We start from the raw sequence: 24,061 nt of genomic DNA, 5'->3' as shown, positions 1-24,061 counted from the left end.
CGGGACTAGGAGCAGCCGAATCAGTGAGCAGGTGGAACAGGGAACAGCCAGGTTAGGAATGGGGACTAGGCGGGACAGGGAACAGTCTGGCTGGGGAATGGCAGTCGGAACAGGAACAGGCAGTAGGCGGGACCGGGCCCAACCGAGTTAGGGAACAGTGGGCTAGGGAACAGGCGGGACCGGCGACAGCCCGGTGGGACAGGGAACAGCCTGGATTGGGAGCGGGCGCGATAACGGACAGCCGGGTTAGGGAACAGGTGGGAATAGGGAACAGCTGGGTTAGGGAACAGCTGGGAATAGGGAAAAGCTGGGTTAGGAACGGGTGGGAATAGGGAACAGCCGGGTTAGGAACGGGTGGGAATAGGGAACAGCCCGGTTAGGGAACAGCTGGGAATAGGGAACAGCTGGGTTAGGGAACAGCTGGGAATAGGGAACAGCTGGGTTAGGAACGGGTGGGAATAGGGAACAGCTGGGTTAGGGAACAGGTGGGAATAGGGAACAGCCCGGTTAGGGAACAGCTGGGAATAGGGAACAGCCCGGTTAGGGAACAGGTGGGGCCAGGACCAAGCGGGACAATGAACAGCCGGGTTAGGCATCAGACGGGATAAGGGACGGACAGGATGCCTGCACTATGTCTGCCCGCAGGTCCCCACAGGAGGGAGCCTGGGATACGTCTCTTTCCAACACCTGCACATCCAGTTGTCCTAATTCCCTCTGTACCCTGCTTCAGGTGCTTGACCAACATCTCCAAGCTTTTAGGCTGGCAGCATGTGCAGTAACCCTAACCCTTATGTAAAATCACTGTTAAATTACTGGGCCTGGGAAGGTCATAACCAAACGTTTTACAAATTTCCCATCAAAGTGACATCAGCTCTGCTGACCTGGCACATTTGTGACACTATTAGCGGCTTCTGCTTTGCCCCCTGGCAAGAAGCAATCAAGTTGCATTTCAAGGATTTGTCCCTGGAATTTGCAAACAGCTTGAAAAACCCAACCAAACAATCCACAAAGGATTCCTTAACAGCTCTGTCTGCAACCAGACTAGTTGGGTGCTCCAAGCCCTGTCCAACCTGGCCTTGAGCCCTTCCAGGGATGGGGCAGCCACAGCTTCCCTGGTCAACCTGTGCCAGGGCCTCACCACAGCAGCTGGAGCTGGTTTTTGGGGGAAGAATTTTGCTGCAGCAAACTCGGTTTTAATCAAGTTAATGCTGCCCAAAAGTTTTGGGCAGCATTAACTCAGGGAAAGGCAAAGTGAGAAGGAACAGGCTGGCTTTTCCTGAGCGGGCATCAGGCTCTCAAATGGTGGCCCACGGACATGGTGTTTGCCAGGATTCCATGTTTCCCTTGGACAATGGCCCACAGACATGGTGATTCCCACAATCCAATGGTCCCGGAGGATGGTGGCCCACTGATAAGTTTCCCAGGATACAGTGTCATCTGTACATAGGATGGTGGTCTATAGTCATGGTGTTTCCCAGCATTTGGTGGCTCCTTGGGGATTTGGTGGCCCCTGGGAAGAGGGGCTTGTGGACACTGTGTTTCCCAGGATTTGGTGTCCCCTGAGGATTGCGGCCCAGGTGCGTGGTGTTTCCTAGGATTTGGTCTTCTCTGTGGATGGTGGCCCACGGGCACAGCGTTTCCTAGGACTTAGTGTCCCCTTGTGAGGGCAGCCCCTGGGGCTCAGTGTTCCCAGGATTAAGCTGTCACCTAGGGACAGCGGTCCATGGGCACAGTGTTTCCCAGGATTTGGTGTCCCCAGGCACGGCTCCCCAGGCACGGTTGCCACTCAAGGGGTGGCTGGGGTGTGGCCTGTGCCGGTGCCCCGGAGCCCCGCCGGTGGCGCGGTGCTGCCGCTCCGGTGGGCACTGCCGGTGGCTGGGGATGTAGACCGGCAGGAAGAGGAAGAAGCCGGTGCCCAAGAGGTAGGTGCGTGGGACCGGGCAGGACGAGCGAAGGCCGGGCAGCGAGAGCCCAGCTGGTTCTGGGGAAGTGCCTGGAGCCGCTCTGGTGCGAGCGCTGCGGGTGCAAAAGGGAGCAGCATGCTTGGGTTACTCGGTTTTAATCAAGGTTAATTGGAGCTAACGCTGTGTCGGCTCTGGCATGCTGGTGGGAGAACAGAAATCCCAAAGATGCTTGTCCTGCATCCCGGTGAGGAAGCTCGCCGGAGAGTTTGAGCTGCTCAGCAGTGATTTGCAGGCTGGGCTATGTTTTGGTGCCCGCCTAAATCAAACATACAGCAATTAGTAATTACCAAAACATCTCGGTTCCTTAATTATTAATTACCACGCTGCTCAGTAGCTGTTGCATAACATCCCCCTCGGTGTCCCTGGTGTTTCCTGCCTCCTTCATGCCTTCCCCAGCTCCCAAGTCCCACCAGCCTGTTTAAGCTCAGCTTTTCCAGGTGTATAGGAGCTAAAGGTGGGTATCTGTTTCTGGGAGGCTGTGGGGGAGGACATGGATGAGCTGAGTCCAAGCCCAGGATGAAGGAGGGAGCATCAATACTTTAAACCTGTGGTGAGGTGACCCTGAGCCTCTCTTGGGGATTTAAGTGGGAATCTTGTTGCGTAAACATGAAGGATAGCTGTTTTGCCACAAAGCTGTCTTCTGTTCATCTCGGAGTGGTGATTCCAGCCCTCTGGCATACCAGCCTGAGGGTTTGGGCTGGATCTGTGTGGCTCCGGGTGCAGGAGAAGGTGTCTCTTTGGAGCACAAAGGCTCTCGTTCCCTGGTTCTGCAAGGCCAGCCTTGGGAATGGGAAGAGATTGTTTTTCTCTGTGGTGGGTCAGATCTTGGAGCGGGATCCTGCTGGGAGCGGCCAGGCGGAGCAGGGCTAGTGGCAGTGGGATGTACAGCCAGCCAGAGGGGACAGCGAGGATGGGCTGAGTGGCTTCTCCAGCCCCTTTGCAGTCTGCTTGGGGCTTTTCACTTACTAAAAAAATCGAATCATAAGAATTAGGAGACAATAGATCAGCTCAGGCAAGTTCCACTGTCGGGAATAATCTCCCTTGGTACTTGCCAGCTTGCAGAAAGGACACGCTTCCTACTGGGTTCCCGTTGAAAGAGCAGCTGAGGAAAAACAAACCCCAGCAGCAGCACAGCCTTTGGGGCTTTCCCTCGGCACAGGAGCCACTAGCTTCACCATGAACCCCCTGGCACAGTGTGCTTCATAACCACTGGGCCAAAGGGAAGGGAAATTAAGCAGGTTTGGAATGTCTAGAGCAAGCTTCACTGTTTCCATGAGGCATTTTCCTCACTGGCATTCCCCCTCTCAAGGCTGGCCGTGGAGCACCCTGCGTGCTGCAGCTGGGCTGTGCAGGACCAGAGGTGTTGCGGTGTCCTCCTTGGGCCTTGGGGTGACTTGCTGCTGGCTGTGTCACCCTGTGTGCCTCAGCCAGAGGATTTTCAGTGTTTGGCCAGGCTATCCCAGTGGTTCTGTTATATACCTCAGTGTTTTACCCACTGCCGTGCTCATCTCCAGTCTCATTTTCTCTTCTTTCTGTCTGTTTGGAGCTGGATTTGGTTGGTGAGTGGCCAGAAGACTTTAAAGGATATTTGAGGAATCTCAAAAAAATTTTCTTCACCCCTTTTTTTTTTTAATCAAAGGAAAACTATTTTAATTTTTCTCCTTCCTGGTGCATGACTGTGATTTCAAAAGTGTTTAAGCTTTGTAAAAGCCCTGGTGCCAGTGTCTTTTAGCCAGCTTGTGTGGACTAGTTTGGAGCTGGGTTGTGCCAGCCTCCCTGCAAGAGGGGATATCCCTCCTAATGCTGCTCTTACAACCCAGCAGGTTTGAGCTTTCCTGGGGAAATGCTGTAATTTTCCATTCAGCCTTAAAAGACCCCTCAATCTCTCTCTGAGCTGCAAATTCAACAGGCACTTCAGTGCATTTCATTTAATGCTCACTTCCTCTCGTGTCACATATGTGAGCAGCCCTGCCAGATGAGTTTGGAGAGTGGTGGTAGAGGAGAGAACTTAAATTGCTGCCAAACACTGGCAGACCCCGTTATCCAAAGCTCCTTCCTGAAGCGAGGATGCTTGCAGAGAGGGAGTTTGTGGTTAGACAAATTACATCAAACCAAATGAGGTGCGTGTTAGGGGGATGCAGCTGAGTGAGACACAGATCTGGGGGGGACTGAAGGGTTTGTCTTTGAGCTATGAAATTCAGATTGGCATTAAAAAATGAAGGACACAGGGTGACGTCCAGGACTTGTTAAAGTTATTAACTGAGCTCTTACTGCTGTACTGGGGTTTTGGCTGGGGTGGGTGAAATAACTGGAGCTCACAGAGAAGGGACCTCGTGTAGGCTTCAAGCTGCTCTCCTGGACATTGTTCCTTTTGTAGGCTGAGGGTTGCCCCTGGTGCCTAAGTTTGGCATCAAATGCTGCTTTAATTTGTAAATGCCCATCTGAAAGGGACAGATGTGCTGGGAGCGGGGAAAAGCCCCTGGAATCGATCCCCAATGCACAGCTTGTGTTCTACCCCAAGCTTTGGGATGGGAGGTTGTGTTTCCTGCAGGAAGCATGATGGTGAGTTATGGGAGCAGGCCCTTGAATGTTGATACTGGCAGGAAAATGTCACCATGGATGGTGGGAGACACTTGGGAGCCTGCCCAGCAGCTGAGACCTCCTGCAAAGTTCCTCCATCTCATTAGCAGGCATCCTGTATGTCCAGAACTCCTCCTGTGTTGCACTCCCAGCACCCTGTGGGGAAGAGAGAGGTGGGTAAAACAGTGTGTCTTGTTGAACTGCAACAATGCCCTCATCTAACTGGAATGGCAATTTAAAATTAAATTCACTAAATAATTGAATGTTCATAATATAATACATATTACATGTTCCTTTTTATTATACTTCATATTCTGTATTTCCTTATTTATTCCATATTTGGTATTCTTATATTTCCATATTCCTTCTCCCTCCCTCCCTATTCTTCTTCAACCCTTTATTATTATTACAGTTACAGTATGTTTAATAAATGTTAACATTATATACAGCGCAGAGCCTGACTGGGGGCAGTCACCACATTCCCAGAAGTCACCAGAACGTGCAGATAGGGACGTGTTCCCCCTCCGGCAACTTGGGCCCGATCGAATGGGTGATGGACACTGGGGAAGGCAGAGCACGTGGGGCAGGAAGGCAGCAGCAGCTTCTATTTAGAGGCTCTTACTGCGTCTTCTTCCCGCCACAGATTGGATAAACTTGGCTCCCTTGGTTTTTCGCTCATGCCCACTCCTCTGGGCTCTCCCAGCGCCCTCTCCAGCTGGATGCTGGGCTCCAGGAGGAGACTCCTGTACCAGACTCTCCAGATGGGACCTGTGCCTCCAAGCAGGAGCTGGTTCCCAGTGGATGTGCTCAGCGTGTGCTTCCCAGTGAGAGAGCTGCTCTGGAAAAGCATTTGGCATTGCAGGGGTTCTGGCGTCCCGTTCTGCCAGGCCAGTTATTCCCATCTGGCCACTTGCCTGTGATTTCCAGCTCCTTCCCCTTGCTCTGCCCTGAAGTTCATCTTGTTTGACTTCAGATCATCCCAGATACATCAGGGCTGGCCTGGGTCTCAGGCATGCCTGATGAAGACCCGTGCCAACTGCAGGTCACAGCAGCCTGCTGCTGGCGTGTCCTGTTGGGCATTTTGGGGGGACATGCTGGCACCCCTTGTGCTCTGCTTTCTGCCTCGGGTTTGCTGTCCTGTGCTTTGTGCAGGCTCTTCTCCCGGAGCAGGAGAGCATGGCATCATCTGAAGAGCATCCCTATCCTCTCCCCATCCCCAGCCCAAGCCGGGCCTTATCTCCGGGCAGGAGAGAGATGGATGTTTTGATAGAGTGGTAATTGCTTTATCTCCAGGCAATTGAGAGACCAATTGCACAGTGGGCTCAGGGTGATGCCCTGAGGCTGCTTTTTCCCTTGTGCTGCATTTCTCCAGCCCTAGAGTGGAGCTTCCCGGTGTTGTCTGCATCTTGTCTGGCTGCTAACACCAGGATAAATCTGAGAAGGGGCTTCCTGCCTTCTCCACCTTCTCTGGTATTTCGGAGGTGTGGGTGTTGTGTGCCTCTGGCTTGGGAACAGACCTGTTTAATGGGGTGTAGGAAGCCAGGCATCAGAGCCTGGGGCAGGGTTTAGGGTGGGACAGAGCAGAGGACAACCACAGTGGGTTTGGGTGCTCGTATCAGTGCCTGCTTCCACAGCGGATACGAGGAAAGGGATTTGTCATCTGCGTGGGATCCTGGTTTCTATTGCAGGATAGTGCCTCACCGCATCATCCTTTGAATCTGCTTTGCTTTTAAATATTATTCTCTGTCTGTGCTTTAACAAGAAACCAGACTAATTAATAGTTTGCTGGAAATGTTAAGCTTCGAGCCTAGAGAGGGAAGCTCTGGGAGCTCCCTCCATGCCTCCATGGGCTGATTCAGGGTGTGCACATCTGTAACTCCTCTGTGCCCCGGGGCAAACGCTGCAGGGGTTGCACAGCTCTCTGCTGCCTGGGATCTCAGCCTTCCCTGCACAAAATCAGGGGGCTCAGGGCTTGGTCTCCTCAGGCTTTGCCCATCAGGCCCAGCCTGGGAGCAGTGCTGGGTAGCAGTGACAGCTCTGGTGCTATCACTGCCTGCCTAAAGTGCCTAAAGTCCAAGGCACTTTAAAGGTTTTGTCACTCGTGTAATCAATGACTGAACCTCACCGCCAGATTTGTGCTGAGCTCTGTCTGCAAACCAATTTGCAGTGGTTGCTACTTGGACCTGTATCTGACAGCCTCCCAGAGAAATCTGGAGTGACTTTGCTGATCCTGTCTCTTTGAGAGCAAGCGCCCAAGGAGGAAAGCTGGTGTCTATGTTGCCAACCGCCACGATGCTCTGGCCTCTCTGTGGTGTGACAGGAGCCCCACTTGCTGCAAAGAGCGAGATCTCATGAAAACTTGGATGGATTTTAGTGGCTTGGTAAAGCTCCAGCTAGCTGGAGAGCTCTGCTGGGATTCGTTTCCTATGGTTCTGTAACAACGGAGGCAGATGTTGGGATTGCAGATGTGGCTCTGCCAAGGGTGAGCAAGAAAATGGGGCTTAAAATGCTCTCTGAGGTGGAGAGGGTGTGATTAGGAAATGCGCTGACATGCCTTCTTCCTAGGACACCAGGCAGAGAGGTCTGCAGTGGCAATGCGTTACTTTTCTCGGCCCCGGTCAGCTCTCAAGCGCCCGGCTTGGGCATCTCGGCTTCTCGTCGGGGCCAGGGCTTGCCACGATTCCCGGGTGCTTCTGCTGCCGCACTCCGGGGTGGGCCACGCTTTGCCATTGGTGCGAGGGAGGAAACGAAGAGGCAGGGAAAACGCCAAATCCGTCCGCATGGCAGCTGGATGCTTTATTGGCCGCGAGAGCCGTGACAGAGAAGCTGCAGCCCGTTCCCAACCTCGCGTGGACAAATATGCCCCCGGGATCGGAGGCGAGCGGGATGATATAGGGGTGGGACAGGGAGGACGGGGAGTCCTCCCGCCCAATGAATACAGACGCCATGGCGGTGACGTGTACTACAGCGACCAATGGGAACACGGCAGGGGCGGACACGGGGCTTCGGGGCGACTGGGACTGCGGGAATGGGGTGACAGGCACGGAATCCTCAGGAGTTGGCAGGGAGTGGTTACAGGAGTGACAGGAGGAAACTCCAATGGCAGGCAGCCTGGAGCTAGGCACCGTGGTGGGGGGGGAAACTGTGGGAGGATGCACGAGGGTACACAGAACCGGCAAACTAACAAAGATCAGAACCCCTAATCTGAACCCAAAACCAGGATGCAACAGTCTGCAAGAGAGAGGATCACAGAGTCCCAGACTGGTTTGAGTTGGAAGGAAGTTCATCCCATTCCACCCCCTGGCATGGGCAGGGACACCTTCCACTATCCCAGGGTGCTCCAAGCCCTGTCCAACCTGGCCTGAAACTCTTCCAGGGATGGAGTACCCACAGCTGCTCTGGTAATCTGTGCCAGGGCCTCACCACCCTCACAGGGAAGAATTATTTCCCAACATCCAACCTAAGCCAATCTCTTTCAGAACCCATGGAAAACCCTGTCGTGGTGCAAGACCACCTCTGGCGTCTGGCAAAGCTTGAGATATCTAACAGCTCCTAGCAAACAGTGAACAGTGGGCTACCTCGCCATACAGCTGACCTGGCTGGAGCAGGGGCTGGGCTTAGGAGGTCTCACCAGGTCCTTTCCCACCTCTGGTGCTGGTCTCGCCAGTTCCCTCCCCAGTGCTCCGCTGCAGGGCAGCTGGCAGCAGGTCTCCCTGGGTAATCTCCCTGCAATCAGCACTAAATTAGCTTTGTTATTCATCTCTTTTGTTGCTACCAGAGCTGGCTGTTGGGCCAGAGCTGCAGGGGTCTGGGCCTGAAGTAACTGAGGCAGTGAAAGGAGTCAAGTTCAAGTCTGTCCCTGGGCAAGATCCTGCAGGACAGGGATGAAGGTTTGCAGCAGCAGGTTGGAGAGGCCAATCTGTCTGCTGGATCGGTCCGTGTCTCACAAACGGGATGGGACCCTGACTGGTTGCAGACTTAGGATTTATTATCTCTCTGTATCATACAGGCAAAAAGAAAGAGACACAGGAAAATAACAACCTCCATGCAAACACAGATCAGAGGCAAGATGGCAGCCCATGCAAAGCCTTTTTCTACATATTCTTTGAACCAATAGCATAAAAGAAAAGGTGTAAAGGCATTATACTCTAACCAATTAGAAAAGGACCCACGTGGGTTTAACATTAACAAAAGGACTTCTATCAACCTCAAACAATACACAATAATTCATTCTTTAAGATGGAAACTTTTTCTATCTTTGCAGGGCATATATCGAGGACTTTTCACATTTTGAGTTATCAGTAAGTTCTTGTCCTTTCTTGTTCCTTATGATAAATATCAATAAATTCATTTAGTTGTTAAATCCCTAGCTTTCTCTTGAGAAGATTTAGAAACTTCCAAGCCTTTCTAAGCTTTACAAAGTGTCTTTTACCTTTTTATATTCCTACACCTCTTCACCTGCCTCAACACCTGCCTGCGTTCATGGCACCAAAACCAGGCTGTTCCCGGCCACAGACCAGAGCCCTGTTCCCGCAGGACGCTCTTGCCAGCACCTTCCAGGACTCTCCGCTCTGCACGCAGCGCTTTTCATGCCTGCTCCCAACAGGCTTTGGAAGGCAGAGCACAACCTGGCTGCCTCTGCCAGCAGCACACCCCAAACACAGGTGGAGGAAGAAGCAGCAGGGGCTGTTTTGCGGCCATGCCCAAGAGAAACGGGAAGGGTGCCCTCCCTGTGGGCTCACTTGGTTGGCTTTCTGACTGGCTCTGAGCCTGGGGCTGCCATTCCTCACCTGTGGGGACCAGAACCACACCCGGGATCCCGGCACTGCCTGACAGCGCTCCGGGCACTGGCACGGTCGCGCGTCCGAGTCCCGGGCGCCGCGCTGCTGCTGCATTTGCTCTTAGGCACACCCAAATCCCACTGTTAAGCCTGGATGGTTACTGGTTCTGTCCTCTTCCTCATCCTGTGCAGGGATGGAGCACTGCTGAGCTTTAGGAATCTATTCTTGAAAACTTCCAGCATTCCATGCTCCTTTGACCTCCGTGGATGCTTACCATGGAATCCCTCACAGCTGGGTTCATCCTCAGGTTGGCTCTTCCAAATTCCAGGGGCTCCAGGGTGCTCAGCAAGATCTGCAACTCCAGTGTTGTGGAACTGCACCTTCAGCACAGGCACCTTTCCAGCCTGATCTGTCCCCGTTGCTCTGTGTGTGTGCACAAAACACCAAAACACGGTGTGGAAGAGAACGGCAGCAGGGGCCTGTGTGTCCCTGGGCTCAGGATTTGCGTCGCTTCATCTCCACAGAGATGCAGGCAAAGTGAAGAAGCCAAACCGTTTATTATATGGAAGATGAAACAAAGAGATGAGATGGGAGGGAAAAGGGGGATGGGCAGGGTCTGAGGGCTGGAGGTAGGGAGCTGTCAACAGGGAGGGAGAGTGGAGGGGAAGAAAAGGTGATGGATAGGCTGAGGGCTGGTGAGGCAGAGCTATCAAAAGGGAGGACATGTGGAGAGAAAAAAAGGTGATGGGCAGTGTCTGGGGGCTGGAGGAAGGGAGCTATCTAGAGGGAGGGAGCTATCTACAGGCAGGGAGAGTGCTGAAGCCACGAGAACTGTGCCCAGCATCAGCTATGCCAGGATTTCCAGCAGCACTGAGAGGTGATGTCCTCTTCAATGTCTCCGGGTGTGTTCTTGGGACACTGGTTCACTGGATCCAGAAGGTGTGCCTAATTCTTTAGCTCTTTGGGGAAACTGGGCTTGATTTTCCAGGTTAGAGCATGACGGGCTGGCATCCCGCCTCTGGGCTTGAAGGGCTGGAAGAGACAGCAACAGAGACATGGTGAGATCCCGGATCTGTGGGAATGCTAGGAGTCCTTCTGAACAGGGCCAATCCCACCCAGAAGGGAGTAGGAGACATTGGAATCAGCCGGGAGGTACTTGCCACGACTCCCCGACGTGTGCCTGAAATCTCTGTGTGCTCTGCCCACAGCAGCCCTGGTGCGCACCGGGAGCAGAGCCCACTGCAGCCGGGGCAGGGCTCGCAGCTGCCCCCGCCAGCCCCCGCTGTCAGCCCGCTGCCCTCACTCACCATTGCAGATCAGCTGGAGCTCTCCCTGCTGCCCCCTCGAGCTGCGCCCGGCCATCCCTGCGAACACAGAGCCTGTCACGGCCCAGCGGCACAGCTCCCTGCCAGCGGCGCTGCCAGCCCTGTGGCCACAGGGCCTCGTGGCCCGGCAGGGCTCAGCCCGGGCCCTTGCCGCACGCTGCCGCCCAAGGGCACGGCTGCCGGAGGGCGGCAGCAGCGCCCAGGCCAGGCGGGGCTCCACGGCGCCGGACCCGGATGGCGCTGCCGGGGCAGCAGGCGGGGCTGGGGCCGAGCTGCGGCGGGGCGGGGAGGGAGCCCGGGCTCCTGGCTCACCCATGAACCGGACGGCCGCCTCTCGCAGGGGCCCCTGTGGGCTCTGCAGGTAGGGCCGGGCCCGGCGCAGGTGCTCGGCCGCTCGGCTCCTGTCCTCTGCCAGCTGGAGAGAGCGGCAGGAGGGAAGGGTTGGCGCGGGCTCGGCCCCTGGGCCGGGCGCTCCCTGCGCCCGGCCCCGGCCTCCCCTGCCCGCACAGCCCTGAGGCCCGGCCAGCAGCCGCTGGCGCCGGGCTCTGGAGGGGGCAGAGGGCCGGCTGCTGCCCGGGGAGCCGCGGTGCCACCCCGCAGCCCCGCCGGGCCGGGGCTCCATCGGCACCCGGCTGGGGCCCACGGGAGCCTGGAGAAGAGCCCGCGCGGCCTCTGGCTGCAGCAGCGGGCAGGGGCACAGCTGCCAGCCCACACACTGAGCATTGTGCCCATGGGGCTTCTCCAGCCTGAGCCTGGGCCTTCCAGGCCGTCCTTACCAGGACCTCAGCAAACTTCCACAGATTCTCCTTCTCCAGCAGCTGTTCGAGATCCCTCCTGTTCAGGAACTTGGCCGCACAATGCAGCATTTCCCGAGAGGCCTGGAGAGCAGCAGAGACCCCGAGATGGCCCCACAGCCCAGGGCACAAGACCTTTGTCCCTGTGCCAAGGCCTGGAGGAGGCTGCAGCCCGCCAGGCACCAGGGCAGGAGGCAGCCGAGCCCCCTCCCAGCATCATAGAAATGCTCACCTTTGCCACGTGCCAGTTCTCATCATGACAGTAGATGAAAAGTGTGTCCAGGCTCTTGTTCACAATTGTCTCCAGGGGCTTTTTTCCCTCATCCACTACCAAGTCCATCACCTTACAGAAGAGTTGAATGGAGAGCAACTGCACATGGCTGTTGTCCTAGAGGAAAGGAAAAGACCTACACCAGCTACTCCAGGCCCACCTAGGCAAAGGCCTGAAAATCCAGACAGCACAAAGTTTCTGGGAAGCACCCGATGCCTGTGGCTCAGGATGCAGAACCTTACGTGGTCAAAGAGCAGCAGGAGAGCCTCAGCCAGCTTTGGGGCGGTGGTGCTGGATACCAGGATGTCTTTGTGCTGGAGCACATTGGTGAACACGTGGAGGCTCATGCTGACCACCTCTCTATCTTCATCCCCCAGCAGCTGCAGAAGGCTTTGAGACACGCTACACATTCTTCTGGCCTGGGTGGAACACAAGGCTGTGCTGGGAAGCCATGGACGGCTGCACGGCCAGCAGCGCCCTGGCACTGCAACCCCACCCTGCTGCTGCAGGGCCCACAGGCCAAAGGCCTGTCCCAAAGCACTGGGGCAGGTGAGGCAGGAGAGCTGGGAGCAGTTGCCTCAGCTCCTGAAGCCCTGCCAGCCCAAGGGGCTGCTTTGCCCGGCGCAGCTTCAGCCGCTGCCCCCTTCTCACCATCGAGGGATCCTTGCTGGGCACCACGAGGCCTCTGAGCGCCAGGCGACGCCTCTGACTGCATTCACTCCGGAGGTACCTTGACATGATCTTCAGGACGCTGCCACCACATTTACTCATGTCCAGGCGCTCGAGGACCTGAAAGGCACAGGGCAGTGACAGGGGACCCGGCCGGCAGGAGCCCAGAAGCGCACAGGGCTGGGCCCAGGCAGCAGCACAGGGCGTGGGCACTGTCCTGGCAGCTGTGGCTACGAGAGGGCAGAGAGCTGGGAGGCAGCTCAGCGAGGCAGCGCTGGCCAACAGGCTCACCTCCACAAGGAATGCCAGGAAGGGCAGATCCCAGCACGGCTCCTCCCTGCTGAGCTGCCGGAGCAAGTGGAGTGCGATGCGAGAACACAAAGGGATCAAAACACGGAGCATCTTCCTGGCAGGGGGGAAAAAGACACCAAGGCCCTGAGGTGGGGAGACCAAAGCTCTCCCAGCACTGACTCACAGAGCTCTGGTCTTTCCCCAGCATCCCTGGAGGGGATGTGAGCGCTTGGAGAGGCAGCCCCTTCTGGGCACCCTCCTCTCCCAGCCTTTTCCAGTCTCCTTGGCCGTCCCTCGCTGACGAGGCCCTCTGGCCCATGAGCACAGGGACTGTGTGGGGCACAGGGCACAAATGCTGGGGGCAGTGGGCAGAAGGGGGTCTCACCTGGCCAGCAGACCCACGGCATAGTGCTGGGTATGAGCACACAGCATCATGTCCCAGCCACCCTTGCGCTCCATAGCCACCACCACATGGTCACACTGCAGTCGGCAGAGCAGATCCTTCATGGCCTGCACTGCAAACCTGTGTGCAGAGCAAAGCCCAGGTCACACTGGGAGCACTGGCGCTGGCCACAAGGGCACGGGAAGGACAGGAGGACTGGGACCTGTTGGGCTTGCTGGGAAGGCGGCGTTCCTCCCCGCATGCTCTCCAGAAGTTATCAACTTCCTCTGGTGGCATCTGCTGTGTGGTGATGACAACATGGGAGAGCAGAGCCACAAACAGGCGGGAGGAATAAAGGACGATGGTCTCGTGGCACTCAGGCACTTGGACAATCAGCCAGATCACCAGAGTTGCCTGCAAAAGAAGCAGCCCAAGGCAGCGCTCAGTGCCGAGGTGTCCATGGGGCAGGGCCCAAGGGCAGAGGCAGGGGGAGCAGCGGGCCTGGTGCCCCCTGAGCCTGCCCCTAGGCCAGGTTTCAGCCCAGCGCCTGAGGCGTGGAGAGGATGGTGAGCTGCTGGAGAGGTGACCTGGGGCTGAGCAAAGGCCCAGAAACTCACAGCCAGGGCAAAAAGGTCCTTGTTGTCCCCATCGGAGGTGCACATTCTGTGCAGAGGCCAGTCCTCCATCACACAGAGCAGTGTTGGCAGCGCTTTCTCCAGTGCTGGTCCCGATGAGCCTATGGCTCTCCACATCTTTGCAGCAGCTCTGTGGGATGGCAGCTCTGTGTCAGGGGCATCTCAGTCACAGCACCATGCCCTGTGCAGCTGTGGGGGCCCAGGTGACAGAGGCCTGGTGCCCTGAAGGGCAGGGGGGGAGCATTGGCAGCAGGCTCAGGAAACAGAGGGGCCCGAGGGTCCTGGGCCTCTCTGCCTGTCTGGCAGAGACCATTGGACAGGCTGTGCAGGGCCACGGGCCCTAAAGGCTGCTGAGCCCTGAGCTCTCAAGGCTCGTGGGCCCCGTACCTGTCACACGTTGGGGCACAGCGCAGGAGGGTCAGCACCACGTCAGCAGGGTGTTCTTCTGCCAGCCTCACAATGTCCGTTTGCAGCCTGGCATCCACAGAGACGTGGGACATGAGACTCTGGTGGATGTTCTTCACCTTGGCTGGCACCTGGAGGAGGCATGGGGGAGACTTGGAGCGCTGTCCAAAGGAACAACTTCCCCAGCTTCCCCCAAGAAGTGCTTCTGTTCCCACCACACTGTGCTGGCCTCAAAGGCTGAGGGGGCCCAGAGACCATGGCTTGAGGGGACACACCATCCTGGGAGGCCTCCAGGTGTGGACCCAGGCTGCTTACCTGCTGCTGCTGGTGAGAAGGAACAGCACTCTCCTCGAAAAAATCCATAGTGGGAGCATGAATCATAGTTGGAGCAGGCATGGTGTCAGTATTTGTAAGGCCCTGAGTCTCTCTGGTTTTGGTGTTTGTGATGGCCACGTCCTCAGTCATTGACATGAGATGAGCCTTTGCCCAGGTTTCAGTCTCTGAGGTCTCAGCGTCTTCTGAGCGCTCAGCCGAATCTGGGCTGCCATCGGGCTCTGCCTGGAGCCCGGTCAGCCCCGAGTCAGGCTCGGCTGCGCCCGCAGCTGCTGTGCTGCCGGTCTTTCTACGCTGAATGCGCAGGAACTGCCGGAACATCTGCAGGAGAAGAAAGGCCAGGGAAGCCCGGGATGTTCCATGGAGTGCTCCAAGCGTGGTGCTGGGCTGAGCAGTGACAGCAGGCCCAGCCCAGTTGGGGATGGCTGCTGGTACCTTCAGGCTTTTGCGGAAGCGGCCACGGGCGGGTTCCTGCTCTTGTGTCCGGTCCAGGGCTGCATCTGGCAAAGAGCAAGCGCAGCCAGAGCTGAGGGGCTGCGGGAGAGGCCGGAGAACACAGCCCAGCCCTGCACTCCCCAGGCAGGGAGAGCCCCGGGATGCCCCAGGGGATGGAGCACGGCCACGGCGGGGTGTCTGCCCGGCCCCTCCTCCGTCCTGTCCATGGGCCTGTCCCCAGTGGATGGGATGGGATGGGATGGGATGGGATGGGATGGGATGGGATGGGATGGGATGGGATGGGATGGAGCCAAGCTGGCTGCAGCCATCAGCCCTGTGGCCCAGCTCTGCCACTCACCATCCTGCAGTGTCTGGAACTGCTCCGATTCTTCATGATGCTGGGCTGGGTCAGCTCCAGGGTCTTCCTCTTTTTTCTCCCTGATCGCTTTGAGCAGGCTGGAAAAACTGTTTGTCATGCTAGAGTCTGGCCTTGAGGGCACCTTGAAGGAAGATGGAAGGGTGAAGTTCTGAGTCAACAAGTTGTGTAGTTGTGCCTTGAAGGCACCTGAGGCAGGGAAACCTCAGGACGGCTGCAGGACAGCAAGTCCTGCACTCTGGTCTTGAGGGCTCCTGCCACAATGACAGGAGACTCCTCGTAAGGCTTGTGGTCACCAATTCCCTCAGTCTGGCCTCGCAGGCACCTGCAAAAGAAAAGCCTCGGGAAGGCCACGGGCTGCCAAGTCCCGCAGTCCTGCCACGAGGTCACCTGCAGGAATAACGCCTCGGAAAAGCTCCGGGTCAGACACGAACGAGCGCGCTGTGCGAGGGCTCCTCACGGCACCGCTCTGTCCTGTCCTGTCCCGTCGCCTGCTCCGAGCACTGTGGCGTGCTCTTGTCACCGCCAGCTCCTATGTCACCACGTGTCACAAAGGGTGGGTTCTTGGACACCCTGGCCTGTTCCATGACACGGTGACCGTGCTGCAGCGTGTCACAAAGGGCCCTTGCACACACTGCCACCTGCCCTGGGGCCACCCCCAGCCCCACCCAAAGTGGCCCAGGCTGGAAGGAATCCCTGGCCCCAAGTGTCTAAGAATGCCCAACAGGATCTTTAGGAACAACTCAAACCATCAGCAAACCCTGCCCTGCATTTAAGACTCCTCAGTTCCGGAAGGCTTTACATCTCATTGCGCAAATCAAGTAGTTCCAAAATTTGCAAACTTCTCAAATTAATAGCGATTGCCGGAGAATGTGAATGATTTGGAAGTTTGTTCCTACCTAAAAGCAGCAACTCATTTGCCTTAACACATTCCATTGGAAGTCCCTTTTGAAACATAGCACTATACAGAGGCAAAAAGAAGGCCATTCTTTGGTGTGCAAATGGTTTTCGATGAAGGGATGATAATATCGTAATTCTCTTAAGGAATAAAAGCTCTCAAGGAATGAAAGTCCACTCAGTGGTACAAAAGTAGCCCAGACAAATGAGTAGATGGACAAAGGGCTCGTCCTCCCCCAGTACAGATATCTAAGTGGCCAATAAAGTACAGCTCTCCCATCTTGTTCCCTGCAGGAGAATCAGGACCATGAAGAGAAATAGTCACAGATATTCCTTCTGGCCTCCATAAGCAAAGCTGTGCCAAACCACAGATGCTGCCTTCAAGCTGACTCAAATTCCAGCCTAGACCTCTCACCTTGCAGACAACTCCTTCCCCAACACGCTCCCCAACACCAACCCCCTGCAAACACCCGCAGAGAAGCCCTCAACAGCCCACCAGGAGCCCCAGCTGTCCCCACCCCTCCGCAGAGCTTTCCCACCCTCCAGCAGACCCCCTGGTTCCCTGCACGTGCTGTGGGATGGCACTCGGGAGCATCCGCTCCAACGCCTTCCCTGGCAGCAAGCTCAGGCTGCCAGGCCTATGGATCCTGGCTCATCCTTCCCACCGAGCCTTCCTGTGCACGGCTGCTCCATTGGCACATCTGCGCTCAGCTCGGACTTCTCCACTCAGCCAGGGCTGCTGGGAAAGGATGGAGAGCAGCCTGGCAAGCTCTTTCTCCAGCTCCCTCTTCCCTCTCGGGGGAGGTAGAACATTCCAGAGGAAAGCGTCTGGTGCCGCAAGGAGTGGGCGGCATCAGGCAGCTCTGGGGAGGCCCCTCAGGACTGCAGTATCCTGAGGGAACACTGTTGGCCATCCCCTGCGTGTATCTGCAAAAGCTTAAAGTCAGCTGCCTCAGCTTCCAGGGCCTCTCTGGGCCAGCATCCTGACGTGGATGCAGGACTGCTGCCAGGCACTGCTGGGACCCAGCGGGACAGGACCGGCTGTCTCGTGTCCACGTAGCACCCCTGACACAGCCAGGGCCGTCCCGAAAGCAGACAGACGCTCCCGTGTCAGCAGAGAGGAGCAAGGAGCACTGGGCTCCTCTCAGGGTATCTCAGCTGGGCTCGCTCCACAACACGCCCCCATTTTAAGGCCTGCTGATGCCCAGCTGCCAGAAATGCCTACCTTGTGCTCTCCAAGATGCACAGGGAGAGCCAATGAGCAGGACACTTGGGGAGGCAAACCTTCCAAGCCTTTCTGAGGCCAGGAGCACACCAAGATCAGACAAGACTCTCCACGCTGCCTGGCCCACCCAGCCCAGCTCTGGGCTGGCCCTGGGCCACAGCAGCTCCCACCAAGCAGGAGGCAAATGCGTATTGCCGAGAGTCGAAACACAGCTGTCTTGGTTTGGAAAGACAGGTGTCTGCTAAGGAAGGTGGGAGCCTCCCCTGAAATGGAAATTGTAGACCTCTTCCCTCTGAATTGTTAGAAGTTTGAAATTAAGGGGGGCTCTTGGGCAAAAATATGGGAGCAGGAATAACAGTTCTTTATTAGGGAAGAAATTAAAAGACAAAATAAACAGTGCAGTGAACTAAAACAACAGGGACAGAGTCAGAATACAACCTGACACCTTGTTGGTCAGGTTGTTGGTTGCAGTGCAATTGGAATTGTGGCTGCAGTCCTCCTGGAGTGTCAGGTGTGGTTCTGTTGGAGTAGTGATCTTGTAGAAAAGGGTGCAGTCTTCCTCTGAAGAGGCAGTGGAAGAGGCAGCTGTTCCTCTGGGAAAATCCAGCGCAAAAAAGCTGTGCTCCTGGGCCAGAATTTCAAGCCTATATTTGCAGGTAGGAATGCTTGGCTCCTCCCTCTGGCCAGAGCCTCTCCCAATGGGAAGTTAGAGTTCTTATCAGTCATGCAGTGACACTCAATGGCCCCTTATCAGCAGATGTCTCCCCATAAGGAAGGATTGATTGTGGAAGAGATAAGGAACAAGTGCCCACTTAACACAAGACAACACAAGACAATTTGCCTTACAGATGGCAAATAGAATACATCTTGCTTTTTCCAGTCTGGGACAACAGCAGCCAGGGAAGATGTGAAATGTGAGTGTGTAAAGGCCCTTGAATTCACAGCTCCCAGAGAGAGCTTTGCTGCTCACAGCAGGACAGAGATGGTTCTGCTCACACCTCTGTTCAAAGGGGGGTAACACATCCTGCTGCAGGTGCTTGGGTTGTTCTCTGCAGCTCCAGGTGGATGCCAAAGCTGCTCTTCACAGCCTTCTTCCTGCCCCTCTGCCAAGTGCAATGAGCCTTCAAGGACTGAAAGGAGCACAGAGAGCCAAAGGGGGACACTTGCAGCTGCCTCACTGGGAGCTCCCTGGGGAAGCACTTTCCTTGAGAAGCAAGCCCCCTTCCTCCAAAGGCGTTTCCCTAAATGCGCAGCTTTTCCGGGGAACACCAACACAGCCTTAAGAAACGCTGGCAAGGCTGAAGGAGTTCAGGTCCTTTCAGGACAGGCACTCCAGCTCTAGCTCGTATTCCCCCAAGTGCGTTTCCAGGTGGAGGTTCAGAGGTGCAGCCCCCGGCCCTCTACCAACACAAGCTGCCCGCTGCCTCTTCACCTGCCTCAACACCTGCCTGCGTTCATGGCACCAAAACCAGGCTGTTCCCGGCCACAGATCAGAGCCCTGTTCCCGCAGGACGCTCTTGCCAGCACCTTCCAGGACTCTCCGCTCTGCACGCAGCGCTTTTCATGCCTGCTCCCAACAGGCTTTGGAAGGCAGAGCACAACCTGGCTGCCTCTGCCAGCAGCACACCCCAAACACAGGCGGAGGAAGAAGCAGCAGGGGCTGTTTTGCGGCCATGCCCAAGAGAAACGGGAAGGGTGCCCTCCCTGTGGGCTCACTTGGTTGGCTTTCTGACTGGCTCTGAGCCTGGGGCTGCCATTCCTCACCTGTGGGGACCAGAACCACACCCGGGATCCCGGCACTGCCTGACAGCGCTCCGGGCACTGGCACGGTCGCGCGTCCGAGTCCCGGGCGCCGCGCTGCTGCTGCATTTGCTCTTAGGCACACCCAAATCCCACTGTTAAGCCTGGATGGTTGCTGGTTCTGTCCTCTTCCTCATCCTGTGCAGGGATGGAGCACTGCTGAGCTTTAGGAATCTATTCTTGAAAACTTCCAGCATTCCATGCTCCTTTGACCTCCGTGGATGCTTACCATGGAATCCCTCACAGCTGGGTTCATCCTCAGGTTGGCTCTTCCAAATTCCAGGGGCTCCAGGGTGCTCAGCAAGATCTGCAACTCCAGTGTTGTGGAACTGCACCTTCAGCACAGGCACCTTTCCAGCCTGATCTGTCCCCGTTGCTCTGTGTGTGTGCACAAAACACCAAAACACGGTGTGGAAGAGAACGGCAGCAGGGGCCTGTGTGTCCCTGGGCTCAGGATTTGCGTCGCTTCATCTCCACAGAGATGCAGGCAAAGTGAAGAAGCCAAACCGTTTATTATATGGAAGATGAAACAAAGAGATGAGATGGGAGGGAAAAGGGGGATGGGCAGGGTCTGAGGGCTGGAGGTAGGGAGCTGTCAACAGGGAGGGAGAGTGGAGGGGAAGAAAAGGTGATGGATAGGCTGAGGGCTGGTGAGGCAGAGCTATCAAAAGGGAGGACATGTGGAGAGAAAAAAAGGTGATGGGCAGTGTCTGGGGGCTGGAGGAAGGGAGCTATCTAGAGGGAGGGAGCTATCTACAGGCAGGGAGAGTGCTGAAGCCACGAGAACTGTGCCCAGCATCAGCTATGCCAGGATTTCCAGCAGCACTGAGAGGTGATGTCCTCTTCAATGTCTCCGGGTGTGTTCTTGGGACACTGGTTCACTGGATCCAGAAGGTGTGCCTAATTCTTTAGCTCTTTGGGGAAACTGGGCTTGATTTTCCAGGTTAGAGCATGACGGGCTGGCATCCCGCCTCTGGGCTTGAAGGGCTGGAAGAGACAGCAACAGAGACATGGTGAGATCCCGGATCTGTGGGAATGCTAGGAGTCCTTCTGAACAGGGCCAATCCCACCCAGAAGGGAGTAGGAGACATTGGAATCAGCCGGGAGGTACTTGCCACGACTCCCCGACGTGTGCCTGAAATCTCTGTGTGCTCTGCCCACAGCAGCCCTGGTGCGCACCGGGAGCAGAGCCCACTGCAGCCGGGGCAGGGCTCGCAGCTGCCCCCGCCAGCCCCCGCTGTCAGCCCGCTGCCCTCACTCACCATTGCAGATCAGCTGGAGCTCTCCCTGCTGCCCCCTCGAGCTGCGCCCGGCCATCCCTGCGAACACAGAGCCTGTCACGGCCCAGCGGCACAGCTCCCTGCCAGCGGCGCTGCCAGCCCTGTGGCCACAGGGCCTCGTGGCCCGGCAGGGCTCAGCCCGGGCCCTTGCCGCACGCTGCCGCCCAAGGGCACGGCTGCCGGAGGGCGGCAGCAGCGCCCAGGCCAGGCGGGGCTCCACGGCGCCGGACCCGGATGGCGCTGCCGGGGCAGCAGGCGGGGCTGGGGCCGAGCTGCGGCGGGGCGGGGAGGGAGCCCGGGCTCCTGGCTCACCCATGAACCGGACGGCCGCCTCTCGCAGGGGCCCCTGTGGGCTCTGCAGGTAGGGCCGGGCCCGGCGCAGGTGCTCGGCCGCTCGGCTCCTGTCCTCTGCCAGCTGGAGAGAGCGGCAGGAGGGAAGGGTTGGCGCGGGCTCGGCCCCTGGGCCGGGCGCTCCCTGCGCCCGGCCCCGGCCTCCCCTGCCCGCACAGCCCTGAGGCCCGGCCAGCAGCCGCTGGCGCCGGGCTCTGGAGGGGGCAGAGGGCCGGCTGCTGCCCGGGGAGCCGCGGTGCCACCCCGCAGCCCCGCCGGGCCGGGGCTCCATCGGCACCCGGCTGGGGCCCACAGGAGCCTGGAGAAGAGCCCGCGCGGCCTCTGGCTGCAGCAGCGGGCAGGGGCACAGCTGCCAGCCCACACACTGAGCATTGTGCCCATGGGGCTTCTCCAGCCTGAGCCTGGGCCTTCCAGGCCGTCCTTACCAGGACCTCAGCAAACTTCCACAGATTCTCCTTCTCCAGCAGCTGTTCGAGATCCCTCCTGTTCAGGAACTTGGCCGCACAATGCAGCGTTTCCCGAGAGGCCTGGAGAGCAGCAGAGACCCCGAGATGGCCCCACAGCCCAGGGCACAAGACCTTTGTCCCTGTGCCAAGGCCTGGAGGAGGCTGCAGCCCGCCAGGCACCAGGGCAGGAGGCAGCCGAGCCCCCTCCCAGCATCATAGAAATGCTCACCTTTGCCACGTGCCAGTTCTCATCATGACAGTAGATGAAAAGTGTGTCCAGGCTCTTGTTCACAATTGTCTCCAGGGGCTTTTTTCCCTCATCCACTACCAAGTCCATCACCTTACAGAAGAGTTGAATGGAGAGCAACTGCACATGGCTGTTGTCCTAGAGGAAAGGAAAAGACCTACACCAGCTACTCCAGGCCCACCTAGGCAAAGGCCTGAAAATCCAGACAGCACAAAGTTTCTGGGAAGCACCCGATGCCTGTGGCTCAGGATGCAGAACCTTACGTGGTCAAAGAGCAGCAGGAGAGCCTCAGCCAGCTTTGGGGCGGTGGTGCTGGATACCAGGATGTCTTTGTGCTGGAGCACATTGGTGAACACGTGGAGGCTCATGCTGACCACCTCTCTATCTTCATCCCCCAGCAGCTGCAGAAGGCTTTGAGACACGCTACACATTCTTCTGGCCTGGGTGGAACACAAGGCTGTGCTGGGAAGCCATGGACGGCTGCACGGCCAGCAGCGCCCTGGCACTGCAACCCCACCCTGCTGCTGCAGGGCCCACAGGCCAAAGGCCTGTCCCAAAGCACTGGGGCAGGTGAGGCAGGAGAGCTGGGAGCAGTTGCCTCAGCTCCTGAAGCCCTGCCAGCCCAAGGGGCTGCTTTGCCCGGCGCAGCTTCAGCCGCTGCCCCCTTCTCACCATCGAGGGATCCTTGCTGGGCACCACGAGGCCTCTGAGCGCCAGGCGACGCCTCTGACTGCATTCACTCCGGAGGTACCTTGACATGATCTTCAGGACGCTGCCACCACATTTACTCAAGTTCAGGCGCTCGAGGACCTGAAAGGCACAGGGCAGTGACAGGGGACCCGGCCGGCAGGAGCCCAGAAGCGCACAGGGCTGGGCCCAGGCAGCAGCACAGGGCGTGGGCACTGTCCTGGCAGCTGTGGCTACGAGAGGGCAGAGAGCTGGGAGGCAGCTCAGCGAGTCAGCGCTGGCCAACAGGCTCACCTCCACAAGGAATGCCAGGAAGGGCAGATCCCAGCACGGCTCCTCCCTGCTGAGCTGCCGGAGCAAGTGGAGTGCGATGCGAGAACACAAAGGGATCAAAACACGGAGCATCTTCCTGGCAGGGGGGAAAAAGACACCAAGGCCCTGAGGTGGGGAGACCAAAGCTCTCCCAGCACTGACTCACAGAGCTCTGGTCTTTCCCCAGCATCCCTGGAGGGGATGTGAGCGCTTGGAGAGGCAGCCCCTTCTGGGCACCCTCCTCTCCCAGCCTTTTCCAGTCTCCTTGGCCGTCCCTCGCTGACGAGGCCCTCTGGCCCATGAGCACAGGGACTGTGTGGGGCACAGGGCACAAATGCTGGGGGCAGTGGGCAGAAGGGGGTCTCACCTGGCCAGCAGACCCACGGCATAGTGCTGGGTATGAGCACACAGCATCATGTCCCAGCCACCCTTGCGCTCCATAGCCACCACCACATGGTCACACTGCAGTCGGCAGAGCAGATCCTTCATGGCCTGCACTGCAAACCTGTGTGCAGAGCAAAGCCCAGGTCACACTGGGAGCACTGGCGCTGGCCACAAGGGCACGGGAAGGACAGGAGGACTGGGACCTGTTGGGCTTGCTGGGAAGGCGGCGTTCCTCCCCGCATGCTCTCCAGAAGTTATCAACTTCCTCTGGTGGCATCTGCTGTGTGGTGATGACAACATGGGAGAGCAGAGCCACAAACAGGCGGGAGGAATAAAGGACGATGGTCTCGTGGCACTCAGGCACTTGGACAATCAGCCAGATCACCAGAGTTGCCTGCAAAAGAAGCAGCCCAAGGCAGCGCTCAGTGCCGAGGTGTCCATGGGGCAGGGCCCAAGGGCAGAGGCAGGGGGAGCAGCGGGCCTGGTGCCCCCTGAGCCTGCCCCTAGGCCAGGTTTCAGCCCAGCGCCTGAGGCGTGGAGAGGATGGTGAGCTGCTGGAGAGGTGACCTGGGGCTGAGCAAAGGCCCAGAAACTCACAGCCAGGGCAAAAAGGTCCTTGTTGTCCCCATCGGAGGTGCACATTCTGTGCAGAGGCCAGTCCTCCATCACACAGAGCAGTGTTGGCAGCGCTTTCTCCAGTGCTGGTCCCGATGAGCCTATGGCTCTCCACATCTTTGCAGCAGCTCTGTGGGATGGCAGCTCTGTGTCAGGGGCATCTCAGTCACAGCACCATGCCCTGTGCAGCTGTGGGGGCCCAGGTGACAGAGGCCTGGTGCCCTGAAGGGCAGGGGGGGAGCATTGGCAGCAGGCTCAGGAAACAGAGGGGCCCGAGGGTCCTGGGCCTCTCTGCCTGTCTGGCAGAGACCATTGGACAGGCTGTGCAGGGCCACGGGCCCTAAAGGCTGCTGAGCCCTGAGCTCTCAAGGCTCGTGGGCCCCGTACCTGTCACACGTTGGGGCACAGCGCAGGAGGGTCAGCACCACGTCAGCAGGGTGTTCTTCTGCCAGCCTCACAATGTCCGTTTGCAGCCTGGCATCCACAGAGACGTGGGACATGAGACTCTGGTGGATGTTCTTCACCTTGGCTGGCACCTGGAGGAGGCATGGGGGAGACTTGGAGCGCTGTCCAAAG

This window comes from Vidua macroura, chromosome 7 (assembly GCF_024509145.1).
Source record: "Vidua macroura isolate BioBank_ID:100142 chromosome 7, ASM2450914v1, whole genome shotgun sequence".
NCBI lineage: Eukaryota > Metazoa > Chordata > Aves > Passeriformes > Viduidae > Vidua > Vidua macroura.
Note: the sequence above shows the minus strand (reverse complement) of the source record.